This window comes from Hyperolius riggenbachi, chromosome 6 (genome assembly GCF_040937935.1).
Source record: "Hyperolius riggenbachi isolate aHypRig1 chromosome 6, aHypRig1.pri, whole genome shotgun sequence".
In the NCBI taxonomy this organism is placed as follows: domain Eukaryota; kingdom Metazoa; phylum Chordata; class Amphibia; order Anura; family Hyperoliidae; genus Hyperolius; species Hyperolius riggenbachi.
This window is the reverse complement of record NC_090651.1, coordinates 271,675,852-271,691,832: the sequence shown is the minus strand read 5'-3', so window position 1 is coordinate 271,691,832 and position 15,981 is coordinate 271,675,852. Positions and strand designations below refer to the sequence as shown.

General features: G+C 44.4%; 1 protein-coding gene across 3 annotated transcripts in view; it reads left to right on the top strand.

Annotated features, from left to right (window-relative positions):
- The window catches only part of KMT2A (lysine methyltransferase 2A), a 151,202-nt gene that overhangs the window by 38,839 nt on the left and 96,382 nt on the right, over positions 1-15,981 (top strand). The window lies entirely within an intron of this gene.

Here is a 15,981-nt window from a genome sequence, read left to right as displayed (position 1 = left end):
AGAATGGTTTTCTGCCATTTATCTGCTCTCCACTAGGCTGTCTGATTTTCTGCAGTGTTATATTTTGCTACTGCTATCTCCATTCTCACACATCCTACACAGCCTACATTTTGAAGGTAGGATGGAGACATCTGAGAACACTTTGCGATAGACAAGCGACTTTTGGGCCGCAGTTTGGGCACCCGGTCCCCAAAAGTTTCACTATCACTGCTCTATAGCAACCCTTTTTTCTGAATAAACTTTTTAAAATGTTTAGTTTCCATGATAAATGACCTATTTGGAAGGTAATTCAGTAACCTAATGCTGCTCTCTTCCATAAGCCTACGGGTGATCTAAGATTTGAGGGATCCACTCACCCTAGCTCTACAATAATATGAAGTATCTCAACACTTGGATAAGCGGTTGAGCAATAAACTCAGCACTAACCCATATATAGCTGCAGCAGTCCTAGCGGTATAGTTTTTTTTTTTTTTGTTTAACAAAAACATCAGTTACTTTAAAATGGTGGTTAATTCCTTAGCATAGCCTGACATGCATGATGAGCTGCTGCACGGTCTGTATGTCAGACCCCCTATGCCCCTTTGGCAGAGAAGGTAATCGGTGCCATTACATTGGTTATTAGCCTGTTTTAGAAGTATTAAAATGACTACTTAATTTTTCTGTTATTTTTATTGTAATATTTGCAACAAGCAAATTATATTTGCAGTCAATAACTTTACACAAAACAAATGTACAAGATAATAGTGCATCTGTGAAACAAAATAATGTAAAACAAAATCATGCCCTTTAATTTTTTTTTTATTTTTTTTTGGCATATTGAACTACTTATAAATAAACCAGTTTCAAAGACTTGATTCACTACTCAAGTGAACAATACCACATAAAAATCTTGTACAGTAGTATGCTACTTAAAGAGGAACTCCAGTGAAAATAATAAAGTGCTTCATTTTACCAATAATGATGTAGAAATGATTTAGTCAGTGTTTGCCCATTGTAAAATCTTTTAAACCCCTGATTTACATTCTGACATTTATTACATGGTGACATTTTTACTGTTGGCAGGTGATGCAGCTGCTGCATGCTTTTTTGGCAGTTGGAAATAGCTGTAAACAGCTATTTCCCACAATGCAACAAGGTTCACAGACAGGAAACTGCCAGGAGTACCACGGTCCTCAGTTTCTTGTGGGAGTGGTTTCACCACTATCAGTCATACAGCGCCCCCTGATGGTTTGTTTGTGAAAAGGAATAGATTTCTCATGTAAAAGGGGGTATCTGCTGCGGATTGGGATGAAGTTCAATTCTTGGTAGGAGTTTCTCTTTAAATTCTGAGGTTCTTACACCGGATACATTTCTGGTAGTGAAGATTTCTGTTAATCATCTTAGCTAACAGCAATTAAGAGTTATAGGATCTCCAGTGAAAATAATGTAATTAAAGTGCTTTAATTTTTACAATAATTAAGTATAAATGATTTAGTCAGTTTTGGCCTGTTGTAAAATCTTTTCTCTCCCTTATTTGCATTCTGACATTTATCACCTGGTCACATTTTTACTGCTTGCAGATGTCCGGGGAAGGAGATGCTGCTTGCTTTTTTGGCAGTTGGAAACCGCTGTAAAAGGCTATTTCTCACAATGCAATGAGGTTCACAGACAAACTGTCAGGATTATGGTCCTGACATCACACTGTTGGAGAGGTTTCTCCATGATATTAGCCATACAGACCCCCCTGATGATCTGTTTGAGAAAAGGAAAAGATTTCTCGTGGGAAAGGGGGTATCAGCTACTGATAGAGATGAAGTTCAATTTCTAGTTACGGTTTCTCTTTAACAGCAGGTCCCTGGAAGGAGGGCATATACTAGTTTGCAGATAACAGCTCTGCTAGACATGGAATGATGAGTACTTTTTAAAAAGGGATATATTTTACATGAGCTGCCCAGGTACTATGAAAATGATTTGACGCTAGTTATTTTAAAGTTACTCAACTTTAGTTTAAAAAAATTACATAACATTTACTGTTACTACACATGCCATCTTGTTACTGAATGCTTTTGAAATATCTCTCAATTTGAGCTATGCACCTGCTGAAACTTTTTTGGGTAACTTGCAGAAAACTATGCTTGGTTCTCATGCGTTTCTAATTTGTTCTGAAGTCTGTACAAAGCTGAAAGTTAAACTTGCTGCACATTCACACCTTGCCATTTTTTTTGCTGGGTTTACTTCAATGACACTTGGAAAGATGCGGAGTATACATATAGGAGGTCTGGTGAAGTCACTCCTATCTCACTAGCAACTGAGAGCCAAGAGCAAGGCAGATTTTTTAGTGAAATATAGAAAGCTATTGCTTGGTGTGACCTAAGAAAATATCCAAGTAATCACAGGTATATCGACACTAGTCTAGAGAAACCAGCAGGGAACCGTGCTCCAATCTCCGCTCCCTCTACAACACAAAGTGTTGTGATAGGCCGAATAATGTGGGCGTAATTTACTACAACCTATCTGAAATCTAGAGGTTTGAGAGTGTCAAGTAGCAGAGAAAGGGTGGGTAGGGTATGCAGTTATGTGGGGTGAGGTGTTTGGGCTGTAGCGGTAAATGTCCTTTTAAAAAGTAAGTAGGATTTTTTTTTCCTCTTCCCTAGGTGGTTTTCCTATTAACATTAGTTCTCCATTGTAAGATTCTGGCAGCATGTGTATCAGTAATGCTCAACATGGACCAGAACAGAAAAGAAGGTTGGGATGAATGACTATACAGTATTACTCCACCAGATGGTGTTGCCAGACCTGACAGCCCTAGTAGTAGATGCAGTTCATCTTCAAGATGCTTATGTACACACTGAGGGCCAGATTTATAAAAGCATTACCAACAGTTTGTTCTTCTTAAACTGTTCTAACCAGCAAGAGGAGCTGTTCTGCATGATAAGATCCTAGATTCTAGAACTGCACTACAGTTAAGAAAAGTGCAAATCTATTCCTAAACTGCTGCAGATGATTAAGAAGTGCTTAATAGCAGTTCTACAGATAGGGCAGCAGTGCAGGCTAGGCATGATGTGTAAAATGCTCCTTCCCCTTCCCTGCTGAATTCCTCCTCAGAGCCTGCTGTTATCAATACAGCAGATGTATTGGTTACCTCAGCAACACTGCTTTGTCTGAGAGACCTTCTTTATTCTTATTTTACAACAGTTTTAGAAGGAAACTGCAAACTGCACTATCTAGTTATTTCTTAAAGGACTTACGAGGCCTGATTTGTAAAAAATAAATAAAAAAAGTTAGATACCTGTGTGTTTGCAAGGCACGGAGGATGCCGTCCGCGCCCTCCGTGCCGTTCCGCCGGGTCCCCGCTGCTTAATATCCCCCCGAACGTCCCCCGACCGCACGGCCTGGGTCGGGCTCTCCAGCCTTCACAAAGATGGCCGCCGGAGCTGGCCGTGGCTGCGCAGTCCGCATAGCCGCGAGTGCGGCTGCACTGCTCTAAGGTCAACCCCCCGATCCACGTAACAGTAGCGTGGTTCGGGGAGTTGGCCTTAGAGCTGCGCAGCGGACTGCGCAGCCGCGGCCACCTCCGGCCGCCATCTTTGTAAAGGCTGGAGAGCCCGACCCGGGCCGTGTGTTCGGGGGGATATTAAGCAGCGGGGACCCGGCGGAACTGCACGGAGTGCGCGGACGGCGTCCTCCGTGCCTTGCAAACACACACAGGTATCTAACTTTTTTATTTATTTTTTACAAATCAGGCCTCGTAAGTCCTTTAAGATACAATAGACAAATATATGCACGCTGCATGTTACAACCAGGACTAAAGGATATTATGTCCAAAGTAAATCAGTTCTTCAATGCCAGTGTCAGACAATGAAAGGAGGAAAGGTAGCATCCAGTGCAGCTCTCTCAGCGGTGGGATTTGACTAGTGTCTGTATCAGAAAAAGAAGAGCACCTCTATGGTGCAATACCTTTAATTCAATTTGCAAATTGCAAAAGAAATGCACGTACAATATCGCATAAATTTGCAAGCATATCTCACATGCTCAATGTTCCACTCCTCGGACGTTGACTGTGGCCAGCGGGGGACATCAGCAAGGGTCTGTGGTAGGTCTGGAGTCCAGGCAAGCTCCGTGTGCCGGTTTATAATGACGACTCGTTTTGATTCAAACATGTAGACGTCCAAGAATTGGAACATTGAGCATGTGAGATATGCTTGCAAATTTATGTGATCTTGTATCTGCGTTTCTTTTGCAAACTGATTTAAAGGTATTCCAACATAGAGGCGCTCTCTTCTCTCTCCTTTATTTCTTAAGATGTTTGAGACAGTTCTGCACTGATTTCTAAAAACCTATCAATATTTTGTCTGACACTTGATAAATGTCCCCCTCAGACCCCATTCTGGCAGGTGACCAAAAACAAGAGTGCTCCGAAATCCTCACAATTAGTGATGTGCAATCCTTTCAGGATCACTAATCACTGACCTCACTAATTGTGAAGATTTCAGAGCACTCTTCTCGTTTTTGTCATTTGTCTCCAGTGGATCATCAGAGCAGCCTGAACCCAGATTGGCCTGGTGTGATTGCACCTACAGAGTTCATTAATGGCCTGTTTCCACTACACGCAGATTGGATGCAGAAAAACTGACTCCAATGAATGCCTATGGAAAAATCTGCATCAGAAAAATCGCGTTTAGTGGGAACAGGCCCATAGACATTCATTGGAGACAGTTTTTCTGCATCCATTCTGCATTCAATCTGCATGTAGTGGGACCAGTCCCACTTTGGACCATTCTGGCAGGGGCTCAAAAAGCAGGAGACCTTAGCTGAATTTTAAGTGTTGCTGTAGTGAAAAAAGTGCCTCAAATAAGTACTCTCCTCAATAGAGGGAAGCCTCTGGATAATCCAGAGCCTTCCGCTGTCCTCTTTCACATTGGCATAGGCTAGCAGCTTATGCTGTTCTGCATTGGTTGGTAGTAAACCTTTTTTACACACAAGTAATGATTTTAAAAGTTCTATTATGTACCTAAGGGTGGCTGCTGAAAAGACCTTTATCAGGAAAATCATAAATGTAAAATGCATGTCCACACAAAAAGTATGCTTCTTCCAGAGTTAAATGAGCTCTATATTACTTTTCTCCTATGTTACCGTCACTGTTGGTGGGTTTTAAGGACAGGGTTTGGGAACTCTGCCTTAAAGGAATTGTCGGGCAAAAAAAAAAAAAAAAAAAAGTTTCACTTACCCGGGGCTTCTACCAGCCCCGCCGGCTAGTTTCGTTTTTTTACGTCCTCTGGGTTGGTGTCCCGCATTATTAGTGGTGCAAGGCTAAACATTTTTAGCATTGCACAGCTAAAGCTAAAAAAAAATGCAACAAAGGGGAAAAGGTGTCCAGTGGAAATAAAATGTTAACAAAAATGAAAAGTGTGAGGTGGCTTACCTCATTGAAGAACAATTCATATATAAGATGAATGGGAATTTATTACAAGTCGCACAGGGGCAAACGCAGGATTTTTAAGGGGGCAGGGGATTCCTGAAAGGTCCAGAAGCACTTATGTCCCTGAGTGCTTCCGAAGACAGGCGGCTCCATACTGCTCATGCACAAAAGCGCACTCGCGTATTACGGAGCTGCCTACCTTCAGAAAGCACTCAAGGACACAATGGTTTCTGAGGGCTTCTGGAAGCAGCAAATTTGAATGGGGGATAGCTCTGGAACAACTCCCCGAGAGAGGAATGGGAGATAGACTGTTTGGACAACTCAGTGGAAGGTTAACAAGGGTAAGCCACATAGTGACACAGAGCAAATGACAGCCATATGAAGCAAGGATAGTGACAGAGATGGAGGGGAAACCCCATATGACACAAAGTGAGAGGAAGCCACACTGCATGCTGTGACCCCTGGTGGTGTCACAGGAAGACTGTGACATTGGCCATGGGAAAGGAACAGCTACACGGAAGGGGAGATGTGAAAGAGATGGAGAGACAAACACATGGAGGAGGGGTAGAGATCCAGAGGGAGAGAGCCACACGGAGAGGAAGCCCATCACACACACTCGCACAGTGTGAGTATATACTACAAGGGTTGGATTTATGCCTCAGGAGCCTATAGGCACAGAAGTTCTGGTGCCCTTAACTCCCCCCCCCCCCTTCAACAAGGCCACACCCCTTTCTTCTGGTGATATTAAAGAGAACCTGAAATGAGAATTATATGGAGGTTGCCATATTTATTTCCTTTAAAGTGGACCTGCACTCTTGCACAGGACAAGGAAAACCTAGAGAAATGCACCCTGTATGTATTTAGAGAGTTTTTGCCAAATGACCCTCTTCTGTGTTTAATCACAAGTTGTAATTTTATCTCTCCCCTGAGTCACCTGACTGCCATGCCAGAGAAGGCAGTTAAGTTCATTTGAAAGCACAGGATGTTAACAATGTGTCTGCTTACATGAAAGCAGGAAGAAAACACTGCAGAATTATTGCAGGATTTGTATAAGCTGTAACAAAGAAATGTTGTTTCTTTAAATGTTGTGTTTGTAACTTTTAGAGCAGAGAGGAAGTTTTGAGTTCAGGTCCACTTTAATGCAATACCAGTTGCCTGGCTGTCCTGCTGATCCTCTGCCTCTAACCCTTTCATCTATAGACCCTGAATAAACATAAGCATATCCAGAGATGGATTAAGATATAGTGGGGCCCTAGGCAAGGTAGTAGATTTGGGGCCCTCTTGTGGTCCTTTTGGTAAGCTGATGTGGTGAGAGGTCAGAAAAGGTGGCTGGTGGGCCCCTTGATACTCACTGGGCCCCAAGCACCTGCCTAATCTGCCTGGTGGATGATCCTGCTCTGAGCGGATCAGATGTTTGACTGGATTAGCTGCATGCTTGTTTCAGGTGTGTGTGATTCAGACACTACTGAAGGTAAAGAGATCAACAGGACAGCCAAGCAACTGGTATTGTTTAAAAGGAAATAAATATGGCAGCCTCCACTTCTTGCTTCATGTTCCCTTTAAACCACACATTCTAATGTTTTACCTCCTCCAGCAGCAGCAGATGCAAGGGCTGGTTCACACTATGAGCTTTTTGAGTTTTTTTTTTATCGCTAGCGCAGTCACGGCCATACTTTCCTTTTTGAATCCTTTAAAGAGAACCAGAACCAGAGCTCAGGTTCAGAAGCACATACCTAAGTAGAAGCTTCCCAAATTGTCCTCTGCCCGGTGTCCTCCAGCTGATGGCATGTCGATAATCTGATCGAGGCCATGCTCCTCATCTGTCACAAGCACAGCCATACTTCACCTGTGTAAGTACGGCCGGGCCTGCACAGTAAGCCAGGGCTGCTTGTGGACGAGTGACTCTGGCTTACTGCGCAGGCCTGGCTGTACTTGCAAAGGTGAAGTATGCCTGCCCTTGTGTCAGATGAGTGGCTTCGATCAGATTATCTGTCCAATACTGCTGCGCTTGTACTCCTCATGTACAGGATCTTCTAAAAAAATTAGCATATTGTGATAAAGTTTATTATTTTCTGTAATGTACTGATAAACATTAGACTTTAATATATTTTAGATTCAAATACACACAACTGAAGTAGGTCAAGCCTTTTATTATTTTAATATTGATGATTTTGGCATACAGCTCATGAAAACTCAAAAAATTAGCATATTTCATCCGACCAATAAAAGTGTTTTTAAAACCAAAAAAAAAGTCAACCTTCAAATAATTATGTTCAGTTATGCACTCAATACTTGGTCGGGAATCCTTTTGCAGAAATGACTGCTTCAATGCGGCGTGGCATGGAGGTAATCAGCCCAGAGCTGGGACAAGGTCCTCCAGCACCCAAGGCTGAGACACCAAAGTGCGCCCCTCCATCCCTCCCACCCCAGCCATCACACACTGATTGCTATTAGACAAAAAGGTTCCTCAGGGCCCCCAACACCTTAATCTCTAGTTATCTGGCTTGCAGATACTGCCATGTATCCCTTTTTCTTATTTCTCTCTGCTTCAAACACAATAGGGTGTGTTTGAAGTGAGATGTGCGCCCCCTCATAGACTGCGCCCTGAGGCTGGAGCCTCTCTTGCCTCTGCCCAGCCCTGAATCTGCCTGTGGCACTGCTCAGGTGTTATGGAGGCCCAGGATGCTTCGATAGCGGCCTTAAGCTCATCCAGAGTGTTGGGTCTTTCGTCTCTCAACTTTCTCTTCACAATATCCCACAGATTCTCTATGGGGTTCAGGTCAGGAGAGTTGGCAGGCCAATTGAGCACAGTAATACCATGGTCAGTAAACCATTAACCAGTGGTTTTGGCACTGTGAGCAGGTGCCAGGTCGTGCTGAAAAATGAAATCTTCATCTCCATAAAGCTTTTCAGCAGATGGAAGCATAAACCCACTTTTGAACCAGAAACAGAGGCAGAAGCGCCTGACCTGGGTTACAGAGAAGCAGCACTGGACTGTTGCTCAGTGGTCCAAAGTACTTTTTTCAGATGAAAGCAACTTTTACATGTCATTCAGAAATCAAGGTGCCAGAGTCTGGAGGAAGACTGGGGAGAGGGAAATGCCAAAATGCCTGAAGTCTAGTGTCAAGTACCCACAGTCAGTGATGGTCTGGGGTGCCATGTCAGCTGCTGGTGTTGGTCCACTGTGTTTTATCAAGGGCAGGGCCAATGCAGCTAGCTATCAGGAGATTTTGGAGCACTTCATGCTTCCATCTGCTGAAAAGCTTTATGCAGATCAAGATTTTATTTTTAGCGTGACCTGGCACCTGCTCACAGTGCCAAAACCACTGGTAAAGGGTTTACTGACCATGGTATTACTGTGCTCAATTGGCCTGCTAACTCTCCTGACTTGAACCCCATAGAGAATCTGTGGGATATTGTGAAGAGAAAGTTGAGAGACGCAAGACCCAACACTCACCCAACCCAACATGAGCTTAAGGCTGCTATCGAAGCATCCTGGACCTCCATAACATCTGAGCAGTGCCACAGGCTGATTACCTCCATGCCACGCCGCATTGAAGCAGTCATTTCTGCAAAAGGATTCCCGACCAAGTATTGAGTGCATAACTGAACATAATTATTTGAAGGTTGACTTTTTTTGTTCTTAAAAACATTTTTCTTTTATTGGTCGGATGAAATATGCTAATTTTTTGAGATAGGAAATGTGGGTTGTCATGAGCTGTATGCCAAAATCATCAATATTAAAACAATAAAAGGCTTGAACTACTTCAGTTGTGTGTATTTGAATCTAAAATATATGAAAATCTAATGTTTATCAGTACATTACAGAAAAATAATGAAATTTATCACAATATGCTAATTTTTGAGAAGATCCTGTATATTCAATAGTGTCACATGTGGGAGAAGAAAAGAGAAGAAAAACACATACGGTGTAACGTATTACTGGGTGCACCCTTAGTGCCACTGCACACACTTCCAGAAATGGTGAATGAGCCCACACCGCTCCCTGTAGAGTGCCCACTTACCCTCTGTATTGTATACAGACACAACCCCTGGCAGCCATTGCCTTCATAATAAAACTTCCTAGAGCCAGTGTAAAATAAAACGTAGCGTAATCCCGTTTATTAAGACAGTAAAAACCCTGCTAAAAGAGCTGCTTACAATGTAGACACTTGTAACTGAGCATAACCCAGTAATATACTGCACTGCAACATCAGCGCATCTGCCGGCCGGGTGTAGCTGCTGTCCTTGCTCCTTAGTGTGTGTGTGTGTGTGTGTGTGTGTGTGTGTGTGTGTGTGTGTGTGTGTGTGTGTGTGTGTGTGTGTGTGTGTGTGTGTGTGTGTGTGTGTGTGTGTGTGTGTGTGTGTGTGTGTGTGTGTGTGTGTGTGTGTGTGTGTGTGTGTGTGTGTGTGTGTGTGTGTGTGTGTGTGTGTGTGTGTGTGTGTGTGTGTGTGTGTGTGTGTGTGTGTGTGTGTGTGTGTGTGTGTGTGTGTGTCTGTCTGTCTGTCCAAGCTCCGCCAGTGTCTACATTGTAAGCAGCTCTTTTAGCAGGGTTTTTACTGTCTTAATAAACGGGATTATGCTATGTTTTACTTTACACTGGCTCTAGGAAGTTTTATTATGAAGTCAATGGCTGCCAGGAGTTGTCTGTATACAAGAATGAGGGTAAGTGGCCACTCTATAGGGCGCAGTGGAGGCTATCCCTGGTGTGGGCTCATTCACCATTTCTGGAAGTGTGTGCAGTGGCACTAAGGGTGAACCTAGTATATACGGTATATCCTATGTGTTTTTTTTTACTCCCACCTGTGACACAATTGGATATACATGAATACAAGCGCAGCAGTATTGGACATATAAAGCTTGAATCACCTGTACAGAGGACACTGCTTGCAGCTCGGATCATTATCAAGTACCTGTATTACATTGAGCGCAGCATTACTATTGCATTTATCGATCAGATTATTGACATGCCCTTGTTAGTAATCTTTGGAGGGTCCGTGAGCTGCAATGGAGGAAAAGAGGATAGTGAGTGAAACCTTAGTAAGATCCGGAGGGCTTCCTCTCCTTAGACAAGTATGTCATTTTGTACCCAGGTGCACTTTAACAAATATTTTGCTATTTTTCTGTAAACATACTCTGGACCTGCCACAGCCTTTTGGATGGATCTCAACCCCTCCTGATCCCCTTATCTTGTCAAACTATGTACATATGTGTATATCTGAACCTCTCTCTGTCTCAATATTGGCTACACACTGCTCTGCAGCTCCTACCTGTCAGTGCTGCAGAGTCCAGTAATGCTGTAGACAGGAAGGGCTGCATTGGGTAAGATAAATCTCGTAGTTACAGCAGTCACTGATCTAGACATCATTCATGATGCTTGCTGGACAGTGCAAAGGAATTCTATGCAGATCAGGCCAGGCCGGGATCTCAGCTGAAGAGTTCAGCAAAGGTCACAGGCAGCCTCGGCCAAACAAACATGCAACATCCAGAAGCTGATCAGCCTGATCCTCAATCCCTACACAGAGTTTTCTGCAGACACAGCCTGTGTGCTGCTAGTAATGCCCAGTCTCTCACCTGGCATGTCTGTGCTGCCCCACGATCCCTCAGGGCTCAGCTGCAAGACTTACATACTGTGCACTCGCTGGGGCATTCTACAATCAGTCCCAGCATTACAAAGCCGCGTGTAGCACAGGGACAGAGTGGGAGTGGAGTTAAGCAGCCACAACTGCTCACTTGGAGCAGGGGGAACAGAAAACATTAGAAACTAATAATGGAGAGGAGCGTAAAGGGGGGCCAGGGAGGCGGATCTTGGCCACTGCTCTGTGATCTGCTCTGCCATAAGTGAAAGTAGGAAAGGTCTGGGATTGAATTAACCAGGTCAGAGCAGTAGCATTATTTGTCCTTCCACCCTCCTTCAGTGGAACTGGCCGGACTTGATGGGGATGCTGCAGGCGCTGCTCCAAATCTTCTCTGCATTTACCATGAAGATGCAAATTACTGGCTAATGAGGTCAGGCATCACAGGGGGATTCTGGGTAACGGTAACCTCCCCCTCCGTATGCCACTAGCGCGGGCAATGTGTTTCATAGGACCCTGCCCACTTCCTCAGGCCAAATAAAACTGCCAATAGATCCTGTCAGCTCTGTTTTTGCAGCTACTTTCAAATGTCAATGAATTCTGGTGAATGATAACCAACTACTTCCCAAACCTGGAAAATGCCTGCAAATACTGGAGGAAAATGCTTGCAACTGTTTGAGTAGTTGAAGGTGTGAGATACAGGCGACTTTTGAACCAGAGGTGCTTGTGCTGCGCTCATGCAGTATGCTAGTATTGCCTCCTTGTTCTCCCAACATCTTGGCACACATACGCCTATCGCATAGGATAGTGCAGAGAGGTGGATCTAACATACTGCATATAGACAGCACAAGTACTTTCAGTTTAACCTCTTAAGGACTGCAGTGTTAAACCCCCCCCCCCCCCCCCCCCCCCAGTGACTAGGCTATTTTATGTAAAATGGGCCACTGCAGCTTTAAGGCCAAGCTGTAGGGCCGCACAACACAGTACACAAGTGATTTCCCCCCCCCCCCCCCTTTTCCTCCCCACCAACAGAGCTCTCTGTTGGTGGGGTCTGATCGCTCCCCCAGTGTTTTTTTTTTTTAAAATCAATATTTGTTTATTTTTTTTATTAAAAATGTCTTTTTTTTTTTTTTTAATATTTACAACCCTATGCCTGCCCCCCCCCCCCCCGCCACTCAATCTGTGATCGGCGGTCAGCTTCAGCCTATGACAGCTGATCACTGCCGAGGCAATGGAGGGGACAGCCATGTCACACGGCTGTCCCGAGTACAGCACGGCTGCAGATTGCAGTGCTGTACATGTATATAGATGGCAGTCTTCCAAGCGGCAATTGCCGCTCGAAGACCGAAGGAGGGGTGGAGCTCTGCCCCCCGAGCAGGAGATGCACGCGCACCCTGCAAGCGATCTCCTGCAAACTGCTGCCCCAGGCCTTTACGCCGATCGGCAGCAAGCAGTTAAAGGTCGCCGACTTAAGTTGTGGCCACTATTGGAATGAAATACAGGGGCATGGAGGAAGTCTGAGAACAGACACTGTGGTAAACGTCTGCAATCATGACTGCTGCTCTCCTTGGCTATCTTTTTAAAGGATACATATGAGGGAAAAATTTCAAATATTAGCGTGAAGCTTCTGAATATTCTAGAGTCTCTACTTCCCACCCTTCTCGACTACAGCGATCCAGTGCCGGGACTCTGATGATATTCAACAACAGCATGTCAAATATGTTCACACTGCTCCCGTCTGTGTAGGAGAATGGCCACACTGTGCAGGTGCAATCTAGTCCTTGTCTGCGCAGTAGCTCAGAGCTGCTCGTGAATGGCTTTTTCCTCCATGCATGAGCTACTTTGTGCTACTGTGTAGGTTATATTTGCTCTTGGTTGCCAAGAAGAAGTGGGATCTGGCGAGCATTGTGAGGTGGATGAGGATTGGTTCACCATTCCCTTATTGCTGTATTGTAAAATCTATAAGTGCCCTTTCCCACTTTCTAAAGGTTTTCAGCAGCAGCCTCTTGATGTGGGATAATTATCAAGATTACATACCTTATATACTCGCATATAAGCCAACTCGTGTATGAGCCAAGGTATCCACTTTTCCATCAGAAACTAGGAAGAAGTGATTGACTCCCAGTATAAGCCCTCTTCACAGAAGCAAGATGTGCCCAGTGTACAAGTCATTCCTTCTCCCCGTAGTCAGATGTGCCCTAAGAATGATACAGCTGTGTCTCAAGATGCCACTAGATGGTGTCATAGATGCACATTACTTGCACTCCACCGCTCCACAAGCCAGGGGACACATGTAGTCTTGAGCAGCATACTCTGCACACCATGTTGTAGGGGATGGGGGGCACGCACACAGCAGGGAGCCAGCTGGCAAGAAAATAACTAGATTAAGATCCTTAAGCTCCTCTGCCAGTATCAAAACCTGCTCCACCATCTGTTCTGCTCCAATGACTTGCATATATGCCAAGGGGGTAACTTTTCAGCACATTTTTATGTACTGAAAAATTAGGCTTATACACGAGTATATAAGGTACTTTAGCAGTGAGGGGTGAGGAAGTCTTTTTGGTTGTAGTCTCAAACTTTTACTAATAACAGTAAATGAATAGTACATAACTTCATGAAAAGCAGCATGAAAATAAAAACTTTGCAAAGATTTGTTGTTCTTTCATTTAGATGTTAGCAACACACTGCATATGACATGATCCAGATCATTTACCAAAGGATGACCTAGTTCAATTTGAGAAAGTGAAAGGCATATATATATATGCCAAACATCAGCAAATAGTAAGGAAATCATGAAGAAACCGAACTGCATATGAGATAAAAACTCCATTACAATGTCTCCATGAAACCTTTAGGCCTCTTTCAGGCTGAACTGCACACTTGCTGAGTAATTCAGCATCTCCTCTACCACCCACCAGTGCAATTTAAATGCAGCCGAATTGCAGCAGTTGTAACGCCAAGCGCTGACACGAGGTGGTGTTACCTGGGGGCAGAGAACAGCGATATTTCACATCTGAGCACAACTACAGCCGCGCTTAATGTAACTCTATGGGGTGCTACATTTCTAGTGGCGGTACTGAGCACTAACAAGCGACCGACCTGTGCAGGAGAGCAGCTGACAGGTGGTGAATTCGCCATCTGTCAGCAGCCTGTCTGAAAGCAGCTTAACTTTGTTGCCAAGATTATACACGGCTGGATTGCTAATCATTTTACAGTTTAGCACAGGGGTGGCTCGGGAGTCAGATATTGCTACATCTAGCTCACATACAAATCAGTAGGGGTTGATTCACTAAGCTACACTGATCAAGCAGCGCAGCTTAGTGTGGCAGCACAAGTAAAATTTTCAAAGTAGGCACACTACTGCTGTAGCATGCACTACTAACTTAAAACTTACTCGCACTCCCCCCAAAACTAACGGCTGCTCCAATTGTCCCACCCTGGATTCTGTCTGGCCCAGTGACTTTGTAGGATGAGATCACCACACTTTGTGCAGAGATCTTGTCCTACAAAGTGAATCAACCTCCAAGTCAGCTAGCTAATTGTACAAGCTGTTAGTCGGTATTTCTCCTGTCTGGCTCTCGGGGAAATTGCTGATGTCGCTGAAACCCAAGAGAAGCTGAAACGTGTCTGACACTTCCTCTGCCCGGCTGATCAACTGCATACACATCTCCATGGCAACAAGGGCGTGAGTCTTCTGCTGCACATGCGCATTGTCCCAGTTTGAAACATATTGTATGGCTCTCATGGAATTACATTTTAAAATCTGAGGCGTTTATGGCTCTCTCAGCCAAAAAGGTTCCTGACCCCTGGTTTAGCAGATCTGTAGAGCTACCACAAGGTTTTGCCGTAAAGCAGAATTCAAACAGTTGAAAAGGAAGTTTCCTGGCTCAATCTTTGAATGTAGCAGTCATTAGATGACTTTCCCTGCTCACTTCAGGAACCCAACTGTACTATCACCTGGGCAACACCCCTTCATCTATTGGCTGATACTGGTGGGAGGGTGAGTGTCATGATAGTCTTGAAATCTCACAAACATTATGGTGAGTGGCAGCACTATGGCACATTTCTACATTCTTTCCATAATCTGCCCTGCTCCTAGTGTCATATGCATTACCCACAATCCACTAGTGAGGAGAGAAGGCTTTGCTAGGTGAAGGATGAGCGGCAGTTAATGCCATCCCTCTTCTCTTTAGAAGGAAGCGTTGTTGACCACACTACCTTCTTGAAGTTTTAGGAAAAGAGCTAAAATGTCCCTGAACTTAAAAAGCAACATACTTTGTACAAAATATAGAAGAAAGGAGATATTAATAATCCCTCTTAATTTGATTTTTTTTATTTCAAATAGTTAATTTAATTACAAAATCTATTCTAAGAACACAATGCACATCCTTATAATATAATTATACTTGTTTAAGACAACACATCAGCCACAAGCACACACCTCACTCATTCACACACACTAAACACTAAGGCTACTTGCACACCAAGACAACGTGCCCCTAAGGCAACGCATGGTGGTGCGGGAGAGGACGGTAGAGTGAGCCGCGGTAGGCGGCTCTATCCGCATAAGGTCTCCCAGGGTGGCGCTGATTGGCCGGCGGGACCACATGATGCAGAGCGAGACACTCCGCATCACGTGGTCCCGCTGGCCAATCAGCGGCCGCCAGTGCAGTGCATATTAAGAAAGCCATGTGCGCAGCTACTGTAGCGGCATCTCCCCGCCTCCTCTCCACCCCCACTGCCCCACACTGAGCATGTGCAAACAGTCTAACGCGGCTAAAGCCGCTAGAACGCACAGCGTGCTGCACTTTCACTACAACGTGCAGCGTTACATGTAACGCAACGTGGGCAGTGTGAACAGCCCACTTGTGTTACATTGCTGTGCGTTGGGGAGCGTTACAGGCTGCACTAACGTGCGCCTGTAACGTCCCTGTGTGGAAGCAGCCTTAAAGTGCCGTGTGATTAAATTTATGAGTTAATGAAGCTGCTGTGATAAGTCCTGAGCA